Source organism: Hibiscus syriacus, unplaced genomic scaffold (genome assembly GCF_006381635.1).
Source record: "Hibiscus syriacus cultivar Baekdansim isolate YM2019G1 unplaced genomic scaffold, ASM638163v2 tig00110347_pilon, whole genome shotgun sequence".
Classification (NCBI taxonomy): domain Eukaryota; kingdom Viridiplantae; phylum Streptophyta; class Magnoliopsida; order Malvales; family Malvaceae; genus Hibiscus; species Hibiscus syriacus.
In genome coordinates, this window is record NW_024062698.1 from 745,556 (window position 1) to 762,893 (window position 17,338).

The following is a 17,338-nucleotide window of genomic DNA, read 5'->3' on the forward strand; positions in this document are numbered from 1 at the left end:
AAAATAATCTAAAACTTTTTAAACAAGGTTTTTGAAAAACTTAGCCAATTGATAATTAGAAATTTAAAGCTTAATTGCTAAGATCACAATCAAGAGAAGAAGTTAGCCATTAGTTTCATAATCCAATATTCATAAACGATGTGACATGGAAAAATTGGTCATATATCTAACATGATGTAAATGATGCACAAAATAATAAACATTAAGCTCAAAAATAAAATTCAAAAAGACCAAAAATATATAATAAGTTCAAACCATTCAAAAATATCCAAAACATAAAAATCCAACATTTATATCAAATTCAAATATCCAAATCATTCAAAATGTTAAAACAATAATTTCTAAGTCACATCTAAGAGAACTAAAGCACGACAAGAATCAAGCATCCGTAGGTGGATCGGAGGAAGGAAAATGAGCTCGCATTGCGGCCATCTCATGTGTGAGCGCATTAATATGTTCATTCATTGTTGCGTTGTTCGCGCGCATCTCTCGGAGAATTTCCAATTGTTGAGCTCCCATATTGTGCAAATGGGATTCTATGGAAGAAAATCATGACTCCATGGATGCATACCAGAAATTGAATGTCTCCATAAAAGATTGAAAATATGGAGGCATTTGATCTTCTCGTTGTGCTTGTTCCTCATGCTGCTCTGGCTCATCGTCGGCTTCGTCAGCTCCCGGAGCTTGCTCACTGGTACGAACCCATTGACTAGTTTCTTCACTTATTTTTCATCCCGATTTTGTTAAGGAAAAGAGATTGATTTGATTTTTGAGTGGAAAAGAGGCATCAAGGCCAACCTTAAGCTCGGCTTTTGAAAACATATTACTTAGAATACAACCATAAACTAGAGATGAACAAAGTTTCTTATTAGGAACTAGGTTTTTAGTTTCAACAATTTCGGCAAAGATAATCTGAGGTAGGTTTATTTTAAGATTATTTTGGATACAATGTAGCCAAAAAAGATCCAAGGCTAGAAGAGTGGAGTATCTCCCTCCCGATGGTCAAAACCACCAAGAGATCATTAGATGAAGGAAACGATCATGAAAATCTAAAACACTCGCACTATCCCTTCTTTTATAATGAGAACCTACCGTTTGTTTTTCATTGTCTAAGCCTTTGTTATCTAATCCTAATACGTTGGCTATGTATTCCGGGTCATATAAAAGAAATCTCCTAGAAGATAGGATCGAATTCCTATGGTTACGGTTTTAGCCTGGTTTTGAATGAAATGAAATTAGAATAGAAGATTCGAACGAGTTGATGATAAATTATTGGTTCAAGTTCAAATAATTTATCAAATTTCCACTCTCGTAGGGTAAGAAGATATCAAAAATTTATGTCTAACATAGCTTGAAGAGATGGGATTCTTTCTTCCCGAATTTTGTAGGATTCAAAATATTGAGAATACCTAAAGAGGAGATTTTGTCTACGACCTGGTTCATTGAAGCACGAATTAAGAATGGTCATATTTGGATCATCGGGATTAGGATTAGGAATTTATTGGATAGGAGGTGGATTTGGAGGTGAGTTTGGTGGTTGGTTTGATCGACTAGAGGATGGTCTAGAACGTTTGTGAGACATGACATAAGAAAATCGGAATAGAAAGAGTAACCTGAAATTTTAAACACATGTATGCAATATAATCAATCCCAAAACTCAATTGAGTCCGCAATATTTCAATGTTCTCTAAACCGAATCCTATTGAGCAAAGTTTGAAACTATTTGAAAAATTATGTTTGAAGATCATAATATGAATAGTTCTCATGAAAACAACATAATTGAATCAAAAATATTAATTAAACCATTGATTTTCGAATATATTTTTTAAATTTCGAAATTCAAAAAATATTCTTGAAAAATTGAGTGTTTTTGATGAAATTGGTTATAAAATTTAGTTTTCTAAACACTAAACAATCAATGTCCGATATAATGTTCATCCTAGAACTAATCAAACTAGTTCTAAGTTCAAAAATTAATAAAATATGGGTTTTAGAGATATTACCTTGAGAAAATTCAGATTTTGTGAAAATGTGATGATTTTTGCACTAGTTTGATGATTCAAATAGGTTTAGGAGATGAAAATGATTGAAATCCGATTTATTTTTGATGATTTTGGCAAAAGTAAGATTTAGGGAAAGAAGAGAGAGAATGGTGTGAGAGAAGAGTACTAGAGGGTTTTGAGAAAATAGGGTATTTTGGGCGTGTAATATCCAGACCCCGTGGGGGTATCGATTCCCTAAAGGGGAATCGGTTCCCATTCAAAGGGGGAATATGTTCCCCTTCAAGAGGGTATCGATTCCTCCTGCACTAAAATTTCAAAAATCTGTGCTAAGCATTCAAAATCCTAAATTAAATTAGCTCTAGTGTTATTGACAACTCATATATTGAAAATTAATTATTCAATCAAATCTATCTTTAAGTATTTGAACTATAATTAATTTTCACTAAGAATCATAAACTCCCTTAACTATTAGCGTGAAATGCATTCGAAAATGTTATTTTATGAGCATTTCCAAATCTAATTTAAAAGTGCTAAAAAGTATTTTAAACACTAAGTGAAGATAGGTCAGTTAAACATAATTCTCTCATAAGTGTCCAAAATCTTTCTTTGTCTAAAGGTTTTGGAAAAATATCCGCTAATTGATGCAAAGTATCAACAAATTGTAGAACTACATCTTCCTTAGCAACATGGTCTCTAATGAAGTGATTTCTAATTTCAATGTGCTTAGTTTAGAGTGTTGGATGGGATTTTTAGTGAGACAAATAGCACTAGTATTGTCACACTTGATAGGAATGGTACCTACTTCAATTCCATAATCAAAAGTTGTTGTTTCATCCATAAAACTTGTGCACAACAACAACGGTTGAAATGTATTCCGCTTCAGTGGTAGATAATGCAACACAATTTTATTTCTTTAAAAACCAAGAAATCAGCATATTTCCAAGGAATTGGCAAGTACCGGAGGTATTTTTCCTATCTAATTTGCATCCTCCTTAATCCGCATCTGAGAAGGCATGCAAGCTAAAGCTAGAGTCTCTAAGATACCAAAGTCCTAAACTAGGAGTGTCCTTAAGGTATCTAAAGATCCTCTTAACAGCTAGTAAATGTGATTCCTTAGGGCATGATTGAAATCTAGCACATAAGTAAACACTAAACATAATGTTCAGTATACTTGCTGTTAGATAGAGCAAAGAGCCAATCATTGACCTATACAATTTAATATCTGCACATTTACCTCTTTCATCTTTGTCAGCTTTGTAGATGATCTCATTAGAGTGGCATGAGGTTTCCTGTTTTCCAATCTAAACTTATTGAGCATATCCTTGACGTACTTGGCTTGATTGATGAAGATGCCATCTTTTCTTTGCTTGATTTGGAGTCCCAAGAAAAATAAGAGCTCTCCCATCATGCTCATCTCGAATTCACTTTGCATTAGCTTAGAAAATTCTTGGCAAAGAACATCATTAGTAGAGCCAAATATTATATCATCAACATAAATTTGAACTACTAATAAATCTTTACCTTTATTCTTTAAAAACAATGTAGTGTCAACCTTCCCTTTTGCAAAACCTTTTTCAATTAAAAAAATTTTACAATCTTTCATACCAAGCTCTAGAGCTTGTTTTAAACCATAAAGCATTTTTGTCAATTTAAAAACATGATTTGGAAATTTTGAATCTTCAAAACGAGGAGGTTGTTCCACATACACTTCTTCTTTTATAAAACCATTTAAAAATGCACTTTTAACATCCATTTGATATAATTTAAACTCATTGAAACATGCAAATGCTAATAACATTCTTATTGCTTCCATTCTAGCTACGGAGCGTATGTTTCATCATAGTCTATGCCCTCTTCTTGAGTATACCCTTGAGCAACAAGTCTAGCCTTGTTTATCACTATATTACCACTTTCATTAAGCTTATTCCTAAATACCCATCTAGTACCTACAGTAGATTTATTACTAGGCTTTTCAACTAATGTCCATACTCTACTTCTCTCAAATTGATTTAACTCTTCTTGCATAGCCATAATCCAATGTTCATCATTTAAATCTTCTTTAATATTCTTAGGCTCTATGCATGAAATAAATGCACATAATTACATATATTTCTAAGAGAAGATCGAGTTGTTACCCCTTTGGTTGGATCACCTATTATTTCACCATCCTTGACATATTTATATTCCCTTGGATAAGAAACTTCCCTTTCTTCAATGGTTGATTCTCAAGAGGATTTTGAGTTTCCTCATATTTCGTTTCTTCCTTTGATGATGGTTCTCCAACGTCATGTCCAACGTCATTTATGTTTATAATACCTACATCATCATTCACACAAGAATCCTTCCTCGGAAGGGGATTATCATCGAAAACAACATTTATAGACTCTTCTACAACTAAAGTTCTTTATAAATACTCGATAAGCTTTAGAGTTTAAGGAATAAACCAAAAAATTCCTTCATCACTTTTAGCATCAAATTTGTCAAGATTTTCTTTACCGTTGTTTAAAACAAAACATTTACATCCAAAAGGATGAAAATAGCTAATGTTAGGCTTTTATTTTTAAAAAGTTCATATGGAGTTTTCTTCAAAATAGGCATAATCATTACTCGATTAATACATAACAAGCGATATTGGTGGCTTCTGTCCAAAACTATTTTGGCAAATTGTTTTCACAAAGCATGGTTCTAGCCATTTCTTCTAAAGTTCTATTTTTCCTCAACAACTCCATTTTGTTGAGGGGTTCTAGGTGCTGAAAAATTATGGCTAATACCATTAGAATTACAAAACTCAGTAAATCCAAGATTTTCAAATTCAGTGCCATGATCACTCCTAACACTAGTTATAGAGTAACCATTTTCGTTTGACTTACTTTTGAAAACATGATGAATTTTTCTAATGCTTCATCTTTAGTACTTAAGAATAGAACCCAAGTATATCTAGAATAGTCATCTACCAAGACAAATGCATATTGTTTTCCACCCAAGCTAGTAGTTCTAGATGGCCCAAAAAGATCTAAATGAATCAATTGTAATACTCTACTACTGGATACATCATTAATGGATTTAAAATAAGTTCTCTTTTGTTTTCCTTTAGCACAAGCATCACATATTTTATCATTATCAAATTTTAGTTTAGGCAACCCTCGAACTAAATCTCCTTGAATTAATCGTTGTAAAACACTCATACTAGTATGTCCTAGTCTCCTATGCCATAACCAACTATCATGCTCATCCTTAGCAACTAGGCATAAATTAGTCATATCTATAGAATCTAAATGCATCATATATATGTTTCTTATCCTATGACAGCATAATCCGATTAGATGCAATGCCAATAACTTTACAACCATTAATTTCAAACATGGCATTGAATCTCTTATCGCATAATTGACTAATACTCAATAAATTATGCTTCAATCCATTCACATATAAAACATTCTTAATTTGTATGGAAGAGGTATTACCTATAGTACCTATACCTTCAATGTGACCTTTTGAATTATCACCAAAAGTCACTTCTCCTCTATTTTTGGCGTTAAGCTCTATGAACGGCTTTTGTCTCCGGTCATGTGTCTTGAGCATCCACTATCAAGGTACCATGAATTTGAATTTGTTTCTCTTGCCTTGTAGCAATACTCATTTTCCTACAAACATAGATTAATTTTTTTTTGGTACCCAAATCTTTTTGGGTCCATATTCATTAGTTTCCAAAATCCTAGTCCCCTTAGGTATCCATTTGTGTAGGATACCCTTATCTTTAGTAGTAATGAGTTCTTTAGGAACCCATATACTTCTAACAATTTTTTTATTTAAGGTTCGTTGAGGACTTCTATGATTGTAGTTTCTAAAACTTTTTCTAACAAAGTTCGATTTTGAATTTTCTCCTTTTTCAAAACGTTTTGATCCAACTTTATCAAAAGAAGCTTCAAGATCATCAATTTTCTTTTGATAATCATCATTGACTCTTGAAAGTAAATTATGCAAATCAATATTTTTCTTTTCAAATTCAATTAATTTGATTTGCAATTCTTTGATCTTACTTTCAAGCTCATTGTTGGTCTTGGACATCAGACTATTTTCATTTTTCAATTTTGAAATATCATTTTTTTTATTTTAAAAATAAAGTCTTATAATCAGATGTCAAACCATTATAATCCTCTAATAGCTCATCATAAGATAAATCATCTGAATCAAATAAGTTAGAGGTTACCTTAGAGCTATCCCCGATGGCCATCAAGCACAAGTTTGCAACTTCTTGTTCCTCTTCATCGGAACCTTCCTCATCACTCCATGTAGCCACATGAGTCTTCTACTTCTTCTTGGATTGACCATTTGTTTCAATTGAAGGCAATCATATTTGACATGGCCTGGGTTTTTGCATTCATAGCAAATAATGGAGTCCTTCTCCTTTGGTTCAGTTTTGAAGCCTATATTTCGTTTGAATTTTCTTCCTCGGTTGGGCCTCATTAATTTTCTGAACCGTTTGGCAAATAATGCCATTTTCTCATCATCTTCATCCGAATCACTCTCATCTTTTATGGATTTGAGAGCAACTCTAATATTCTTCTTTTTCTCCTTTTCTTTTGGTGTCTCATCAATCTTATCGAGGTCTACCTCATCTTGAAGCATCATTTCATGAGTGAGGAGTGAACCAATTAGTTCTTCAAGGGTTAAGGACTTTAAGTTCTTAGCCTCGATGATTGTCGTCTTCTTTGATTGCCACGATTTTGGAAGTGAGTAAACCAACTTCCTCATAAGCTTTTCATTTGGAATGATCTCTCCATATGATCTGAGACCATTGACAATCGTGGAAAATTTATCCGTCATAGCTTTGATATCTTCATTCGGTTTCATCTTGAAATTTTCATAGCTATAAGTTAGAAGAACTAATTTAGATTCTTTTACCTCGTCGTTGCCTTCATGAGTGACTTGTAGTTTGTCCCATATTTCTTTGGTGGTTGTACAAGATGAAACTCTTCCATATTCATCTGGTCCAAGAGCACAAAAAATAATATGGATGGCTTTGGAGTTGAGCTGGAACATTTTTGTCTCTCCTTCACTCCACAATCTCGGGTGAGTGGAAGGTTTGATGTATCCATCTTCTATGACATTTCATGCTCCCATGTCACTTGCTTGAATGAATTACATCATTATATTCTTCAAATAAGGATAGTTAGCTCCATTGAAGAAAGGAGGCTTGTTGATGGGCATTGAATCAAGAACGAAGTCAGAGTTTGAAGCGCCTGCCATTGATGACTTGAATATCGATGTAAATCTTCCCGAATCGACTCAAGAGGTGATTAAACCTTCAAATTAGTGAGGCTTTGATGCCAATTGTTAAGTTAATCGATTGACGGAATAGACCAAGAGGGGTTGAATTGGCAATAAAAATTTCGGTGGAAGCTTTTACATAAAATTGAAACTATTTGCACAACGATTTAGAGTGGTTTGAATTTCTCAACCAAAGTCTACGTCCACTACCTTAGCTATCCACACTAAGTATTTTTCAAAAATTCACTAATTTGTCTTTCTTTTGAGGACAAAGAGTAACCTTACAAATCCCTCAAGAATTATACCCCAAATTCTTGAGAACATTATCTCCCAAAGAGAACAATACAGATTTTGCAAACTTACAAGAAAATCCTCACAAGGCAAGATGTTTGCACAATTCTAGAACAAAGAAATAACACTCAAGAATAATACAATTGAGCACAATAAGTTTTTTTGAAAGCAAAAATGAATATTGAATGAAATAGGCTTGAAAATGCTCAAACTTGAGGTTTGATGCTTTCTCTTTTATTCTCTCTTGATTCTTGTTGATTGTTATTTCTTGTTATTGATTAATGGCTTCTAAGCTTGTTTAAATACTCTTTCAATTGATTCTGAACGTTGGGGATGATTAGTGGAGTTAATAGAGTCGTTTAAGTGTGAAAACAATTAATAAAACTGCTTGGAGCGTGGAGGGGATCAGTACCCCTTCATAGGGAATCGATTCCTGAAGTGTAAAAATTCAAATATTTCGACCGTTAAACAGGGGGGAGTTAGTACCCCCTGGGGGGAATCGGTTCCCTCTGAGTAATCTCTTATTTTTCGGAGCCAAAACCTTTTAGGGAGAATCGATTCCCTCTGTGGGGGAATCGGTTCCCTCTGGGCAATCTGTACATTTTCGTTTTAAATTTATTAAGAAATGTTTTTAGGCTCGATTAAGGCTTGAAATACTTTGTAAATTTGTTTAAAAGATTAAAACATATTTTTACACTTTAGTAAGGATTAAAATGAACTTTGAAAGACTTGGAGTAATATTTTGATATTCGAATAATTATATCAAATATACTTAGAAAATATTTTGTAAAATCTTAAAATTCATTTAACTTAATTTGTTATATCAAAACATCAAAATGTTTTCAACAAAAACATCAAATTTTAAAATCAAAACATTTTTTTATTTCAAAATGAAAATTTTTTTTTGATAAAATTGTGTGTTTTTGATGAAATTAGTTGTAGAATCTAGTTTATAAACATAATATGAGTAATGCCCGATATCTAATTCAAACTAGAACTAATTAAAACTAGTCATAAGTTCAAAAATCGATAAAATAGTGGTTTTAGAAAAAAAAATTACCTTGAAAAATTGGGATTGAGATGAATGTAATATTGTTTGCACGGATTTGTTGATCGTAGCAGGTTTAGGAGTTGAAAAACTTGTTGAATTCCGACTTAAATCATTGATTTTGAAGTAAATTTGAGAATGGAGTGTGAGAGAGGCGTACGGTTGAGGAATGTTTTTAGTTTAGGGTTTTGATAAAATGAAGAATTTAGGGATTTTAATCCAAAACCTGACGAGTGTATCGGTACACTCTTGAGTGTTTCGATACACATTCAAGGAATGCATCGGTACACTATCATAGTGTATCGATGCACTTTGCACAAAGATGTCAAAAATCTGTTTTAAACACTTATAATGCTAAATCAATTAGCTCTAGTGGTATTGGAAACTCATAGATTGAAAATTAACTATATTCAATCAATTAAAACTATCCTTAAATTCTATTTGAACATACAATTAATTTTCACTAAAGAACATAACTCCCCCTAACTATTAGCAAAGAATGCAATCAAAAGTGTTATTTTTATAACCATTTTTCAATTTTAATAAAAATGCTAAAATTATTTTAAACACTAAGTCAATGTAGGTTTGTTAAACCTAATTCTCTCCTAAGTGTCCAAAATCTCTCCTTTTCTAAAGGTTTTATAAAAATATCCGCTAATTGATGCAAAGTATCAACATATTCTAGAACTATATCTCTTTTAGTGATGATCTCTAATGAAATGATGTTTAATTTCAATGTGCTTAGTTCTAGAGTGTTGGATGAGATTTTTAGTGAGACAAATAGCACTAGTATTGTCACACTTGATAGGTATGGTACCAACTTCAATTCCATAATCTAAAAGTTGTTATTTCATCCATAAAACTTGTGTGCAATAGCTACATGCTGAAATGTATTCCGCTTCAGTGGTAGATAATGCAACACTATTTTGTTTCTTTGAAAACCATGAAATCAACATATTTCCTAGGAATTGACAAGTATCGGAGGTGATTTTCCTATCTATTTTTCCTCCTCCATAATCCACATCAGAGAAGGCATGCAAGCTAAAGCTAGAGTCTCTAGGATACCAAAGTCATAAACTAGGAGTGTCCTTAAGGTATCTAAAGATCCTCTTAATGGCTTTTATATATGATTCTTTAGGACATGATTGAAATCTAGCACATAAGCAAACACTAAACATAATGTCTGGTCTACTTGCGGTTAGATAAAGCAAAGAGTCAATCATAAACCTATATAATTTAACATCTACACATTTACCTCCTTCATCTTTATCAAGCTTTGTAATTGGAGTGGCTTGGGGTTTTTCATCTTCCAATCCAAACTTTTTGAGCATATCCTTGACGTATTTTGCTTGATTGATGAAGATGCCATCTTTTCTTTGCATGATTTGGAGTCCCAAGAAAAATGAGAGCTCCCCCATCATGCTCATCTCGAATTCACTCTGCATTATCTTAGAAAATTCTTGGCAAAGAGCATTATTAGTAGAACCAAATATTATATCATCAGCATAAATTTGAACTACTAATAAATCTTTACCTTTTCACTTTAAAAACAATGTAGCGTCAACCTTCCCTTTTGAAAAACCTTTTTCTATTAAAAATTTGACAATCTTTCGTGTCAAGCTCTAGGAGCTTGTTTTAAACCATAAAGAGCTTTTTTCAATTTAAAAACATGATCTGAAAATTTTGAATCTTCAAAACCAAGAGGTTGTTCCACATACACTTCTTCTTTTATAAAACCATTTAAAAATGCACTTTTAACATCCATTTGATATAATTTAAATTCATTGAAAAATGCAAATGATAATAACATTCTTATTGCTTCCATCCTAGCTACGGGAGTATATGTTTCATCATAGTCTATGCCTTTTTCTTGAGTATAGCCTTGAGCAACAAGTCTAGCCTTGTTCCTCACAATATTACCACTTTCATCAAGCTTATTCCTAAATACCCATTTAGTACCTACAGTAGATTTATTACCAGGTTTTTCAACTAATCATAATTTACTTCAACTAATCATACTTTACTTCTCTCAAATTGATTTAACTCTTATTGCATAGTCATTATCCAATTTTCATCATCTAATGCTTCTTGAATATTCTTAGGCTCTATGCATGAGATAAAAGCAACATAATTACATATTTCTAAGAGAAGATCGAGTTGTTACCCTTTGGATGGATCACCTATAATCTCACCATCCTTGACATAGGTGTACTCTCTTGGGTAAGTGACTTCCCTTTCTTCAATGGTTGGATTCTCGAGATCATCATGTGCTTCCTCATCTTTTACTTCTTTCTTTGATGATGGTTCTCCAACGTCATGTGTGTTTACAATACCTTCGTCATCATCAACACAAGGATCCTTCCTCGGAAGGGGATTATCATTGAAAACAACATGTATAGACTCTTCTACCATTAAAGCTCTTTTATTAAATACTCGATAAGATTTAGAATTTAAGGAATAACCCAGAAAAATTCCTTCATCACTTTTAGCATCAAATTTGCCAAGATTGTCTTTACCGTTGTTTAAAACAAAACATTTACATCCAAAAGGTTGAAAATAATTAATGTTAGGCTTTTTATTTTTAAAAAGTTCATATGGAGTTTTCTTTAAAATAGGCCTAATCATTACTCGATTTATAACATAACAAGCGGTATTTGTGGCTTCTGTCCAAAACTATTTTGGCAAATTGTTTTCACAAAGCATGGTTCTAACCATTTCTTCTAAAGTTCAATTTTTCCTCTTAACAACTCCATTTTGTTGAGGGGTTATATGTGCTGAAAAATTATGGCTAATCCCATTTGAATTAAAAAAATCAGTAAATCCAAGATTTTCAAATTCAGTACCATGATCACTACTAACACTAGTTATGGAGTAACCTTTTTCGTTTTGGATTACTTTTGAAAACGTGATGAATTTTTCTAATGCTTCATCTTTAGTACTTAAAAATAGAACCCAATTATATCTAAAATAGTTAGCTACTAATACACATTAATATTGTCTTCCACCCAAGCTAGTGGTCCTAATTGGCCCAAAAAGATCTATATGAATCAATTATAATATTCTACTAGTTGATACATCATTAATGGATTTAAAGGAAGCTCTTTTATGTTTTCCTTTAGATCATGCATTACAAATTTTATCATTATCAAATTTTAGCTTTGGAAATCCTCTTACTAAATCTCCTTGAATAAGTCTTTGTAAAACACTCATGCTAGTATATCCTAGTCTCCTATGCCATAATCAACTATCATGTTCATCCTTAGAAACTAGGCACAAGTTAGTCATATTAATAGAATCTAAATGCACCATGTATATGTTTCATATTCTATGACCAACAAGCATAATCTGATTAGATGTAATATCAACAATTTTACAACCATTTAATTCAAATAATACATTGTATCATTTATCGTATAATTGACTAATACTCAATAGATTATGCTTTAACCCATTCACATATAATATTTTTCTATTTGTATGGAAGAGGTATTACCTATAGTACATATACTTTCAATGTAACCTTTTGAATTGTCACTAAAGGTTACCACTCCTCCATTTTTGGCGTTAAGCTCTATAAACCGGCTCTTTTCTCCAGTCATGTGTCTCGAGCATCCACTATCAAGGAACCATGAATTTGAACTTGTATTTTGTGCCTTGTAGAAATGCTCATTTTCCTACAATCATAGATTAATTTTTTATTTTTGGTATCCAAATTCTTTTGGGTCCATATTCATTAGTCTCTAAAATTCTAGTCCCCTTGGGTATCCACTTATCTAGGATATCATTATCTTTAGTAGTAATCAGTTCTTTATGAACCCATATACTTCTAACGATTTTTCCATTAGAGGTTCTTTGGGGACCTCTATGATTGTAATTTTTAAAGTTCTTTCTAATATAGTTGGATTTTAAATTTTCTCATTTTTTCAAAAGGTTTTGGTCTAACTCTATTGAAAGAAGCTTTTAGATCATCAAGTTTCTTTTGATGATCATCGTTGACTCTTGAAAGTAAATTATGCAAATCAGAAATTTTCTTTTCAAAATCTTCGATTTTGATTTGCAATTCTTTAATTTTACTTTCAAGATCATTGTTGGTATTGGTCATGAGATTATTTTCGTTTTTCAATTTTGAAATATCTTTCTTATATTTTGAAAATAATTTCTCATAATCCAAAGCCGACCCAGTATATTCCTCTACTAACTCATCAAAAGAATAATCTTCAAAATCAGATGAGTTAGAGGCTACCTGAGAGTTTTCCCCGATGACCATCAAACACAAGTTTGCTACTTATTGTTCATCTTCATCGGATGTTCATCATCGCTCCATGTAGCCACGTATGCCTTGTGCTTCTTCTTGGATTGACCCTTCTTCTTCAATTATAGGCAATCGTATTTGACATGCCCGACTTTTTGCATTCGTAGCAAATAATAGGGTCATTCTCCTTTGATTTAGTTTTGAAGCCTTCATTTCTTTTGAATTTTCTTCCACTTTTGGGCTTCATTAGTTTTCTAAATCGTTTGGCAAGTAATGTCATTTCCTCGTCATCGTCATCTTCATCCGAATCACTCTCATCTTTTGTAGATTTGAGAGCAACTCCAACATTCTTCTTCTTCTCCGTTTCCTTCTTTGTCTCATCCTTCTTCTTGAGGTCTACCTCATCTTGAATCATCATTTCATGCGTGAGTAGAGAACCGATGAGTTCACTGAGAGTTAGAGACTTTAGGTTTTTAGCTTCGATGATCGTCGTCTTCTTCGATTGCCAAGCTTTAGGAAGAGAATAAATCAACTTTATCATGAGCTTTTCGCTTGTAATGATCTCTTCATATGATTTGAGACCATTGACAATCATGGAAAATCTATCTGTCATAGCTTTGATATCTTCATCCGGTTTCATCCTTAAATTTTCATAGCTATGAGTTAGAAGACTAATTTTAGATTATTTTACCTCGTTGGTGCCTTCATGGGTGACTTCTAGTTTATCCCATATTTCTTTGGTGGTTGTACAATATGAAACTCTCTCATATTCATCTGGTCCAAGAGAACAAAATAGAATATGGATAGACTTTGAGTTAAGCTGGAACATTCTTGTCTCTTCTTCACTCCACAATCTTGAATGAGTGAAAGGTGTGATGTATCCATCTTCCACGATATTTCATGCTCCCATGTCACTTGCCTTAATGAAGTACCTCATTCTATTCTTTCAATAAGCATAATTAGCTCCATTGAAGAAATGAGGCTTGTTGATGGGCATTGAATTAAGATCGAAGTTAAGTTTGATGTGGAGGTCATTGATGACTTAAATATCGATATAACTCTTCCTGAAAACATTCAAATGAGTGTAGCTCTGATACCAATTGTTGAGTTAATCGATCGACGAAATAGCCAAGAGGGTGGGTGAATTGGCAATAAAAATTTTGGTGGAAGCTTTTGCAGAAAATAGAAAATAATTGCACAACGATTTAGAGTGGTTCAACTTTCTCAACCAAAGTCTACGTCCACTACCGTAGCTATCCACACTAAGGATTTTCCACAAATTCACTAATTTGTCTTTCTTTTGAGGACAAAGAGTAACCTTACAAATCCCTCAAAAATTATACCCAGAATTTTTAAGAACACTTTCTCCCAAAGAGAACAATACAAGTTTCGCAAACTTACAGAAAAACCTCACAAGGCAAGATGTTTGCACAATTCTAGAACAAAGAAATAACACTCAAAGATGAATACAATTGATTACAAAGGGTGTTCTTGAAAGCAAAAAGAATATTAAATGGGAAATAGGCTTGAAAAGCTCAAACAATATGTTTATGGCTTTCTCTTTGATTCTCTCTCAATTCTTATTTCTTGTTCTTGATCAATGGCTCCTAAGATTTTTAAAATACAACTTGAATTGATTCTAAACGTTGGGGATCATTGGTGAAGTCAATAGAGTCGTTATGGTGTAATTATCATTTAAAAAATTTGTTGGGAGTGTAGGTGCATCGGTACACTCTCAAGGGTGTATCGGTACACTGTGTGTAAAGTTCAAATATTTCGATCGTTATATGACCTAGTGTATCGATACACTCCAAGTGCATTGGTACACTAATTACATTCGATGTTTTAATAGAGCCAGGAGTGCATCGATGCATTAGTTGTGTATCGGTACACAAAATGCATTCGATGATGGGTGTGTATCGATACATCAAAGAGTGTATCAGTACATCCCTTTGTAAAAATTATTTTTGGCTCGATTATGGTTCAAAATACTTTGTAAAAATTGTTTTAAAAATATTTTAAGTTTAAAACATAATTTCACTTTAGTAAGGATTAAAATTGACGTTTAAAAAACTTGGTGTGGACGTAATCATAGATAGACCATCAATTCATTTTAAAAAGTAATGAGAGCTTGTTGTATCGAAGGTCAAGTCAGAATGGACCGATAAAGACCAAAGACTCGTTAACCTCAATACCAAGGCCATGCACATAATGAGTATATTATGGTGTCTTCTTGCTAAAATGCAAAAAGAGATTTGGGACAAGCTTGGAGTCCCACATAAGGGTACATCTCAAGCGATGAATTTTGAATACTGAAATTCTCACACTTAATTATGAGAATTTCAAAATGAAGGCTGAATAAGACATCAAAATCATGTTAGATCATTTTATCGCCATCATCAACGAGTTGAAGGCCTTTGGGAAATTCTACACCAATTAAGAAATAGTGAGAAAAGTTCTTAATAGATTGTCAATGACTTGGGAATCCAAGAGGAAAACTATTGAGGAAGCGAAGTACTCTGAAGTTCTTACAATTGATGAGCTCATTGGGTCTCTTCTCACCTATGAGATAAGACTTAAGAATGAGAAAAAGAAAAAGGCATAGAAGAAGAAAGTTGGGATTGTTCTCAAGTCCACCAAGGAAGAGAGTGATTCTAGTGAGGAAGAAAATGAAGAAATGATGATGTTTGCTAAAAGATTTAGAAGATTCATGAAGTTCAACAAAGAAAGAATATTTTAAAGAAATGAGGGCTTCAAAAATGAATCTAAGGAGAAGGACCCTCATTTTTTTATGAGTGCAAGAAACTGAAACATATCAAGTTTGAGTGTCCTCAATTGAAGAAGAATGGGTCAACCAAGAAGGTACATGTAGCTATATGGAGCAATGAAGAATATTCCGATGAAAAAGAAAAAGAAATAACCAACTTGTGTCTTATGGCCATAGAGGGAGAAATTAAGGTAACCTCTAGTTCATCTAATTTAAATTAATATTCATTTAATAAACTACAAGAGGCCTATGATGAATTGGCCCTAGAATTTAAGATATTATTTTCAAATAATAAGAAAAATATGTAAAAAAAATGAAAAATGACCGCCTAGCTAAGACCAATAATGAACTTGATAGTAAGATGAAAGATATGCAAATCAAACTTATTGAATTTGGATAGAAAAATCAAGATTTACATAACTTACTTTCTAAGGTTGATAATGATCATTAAAAGGAACTTGATTATCTCAAAGCTTCTTTTAACAAGGTTGGATCAAATCGATTTCAAAAAGGTCAAACTTCAAAATATAACTAAGTTAAAAATAGCTTTAGACTACAAACATAGAGGTCCCCAAAGAACCTCTAATGGAAAATTTGTTAGAAGCATATAGGTTCCCAAATGACTTGTTGCTACTAAGGACAATGATATCCTAGAAAAATAGATACCTAAGTGAACTACATTATTGGGAACTAATGCCTATGAACCCAAAAGAATTTGGGTACCAAAAATAAAAAATTAATCCATGTTTGTAGGTGAATAAGCATTGTTACAAGGCACAAGATGTAAGAACAAATTCATGATACATTAATAGTGGATGCTCAAGACATATGACCCCGGTGATAAGAACCGTTTCAAAGAGCTCAAACCTAAAAGTGGAGGAGTAATGGCTTTTGGTGACAACTCTAAAGACCATATAGAAAGAATGGGTTCAATTGGTAATAATTCTTCCATTTTAATTAAAATGTGTTATATGTCAATGGTTTGAAGCATAATCTACTTAGTATAAGTAATTGTGTGATAAATGATACAATGCAATTTTTAGTCTAATGGTTGTAAAATAATTGACATTACATCAAACATGATTATGCTTGTTGGATATAGAATATGAAATATTTACATGGTGCATTTAAATGGCATTGTTTCCTCAAATGTATGCCTAGCAGCTAAAGATGAAAATGATTCATGGTTATGGCATAAAAAACTTGGACATGCTAGCATGATTATATTATATAAAAACTTGCTAAAGGAGATCTAGTAAAATGTTTACTAAAGCTAAAATTTGATTTAGAAAAAATTGTGATGCATGTGTAAAAGGTAAGCATAAAAGAGTTTTCTTTAAATCTATTAATGATGTCTCATCTATTAGAGTGTTGAAATTGATTCATATGGATGTATTTGAGGCTATTAGGACTACTAGCTTGGTGGAAAACAATATTTTTTGTACTTGTTGATGATTATTCTAGATTCACATGGGTTTTTTTTTAAATACTAAGGATGAAGCTTTAAACAAAGTTATCACATTTTCAAAAATAAATCAAATTAAAAAAGATTACTCAATTTCTAGTGTTAGGAGTGTCCATGGAACCGAATTTCAAAATCTTGGTTTTGAAGATTTTTGCAACTCTTGTGGTATTAGCCATAATTTTTCAGCCCTAGAACCCCTCAACAAAATGGAGTTGTTGAGAGGGAAAATAGAACTTTAGAG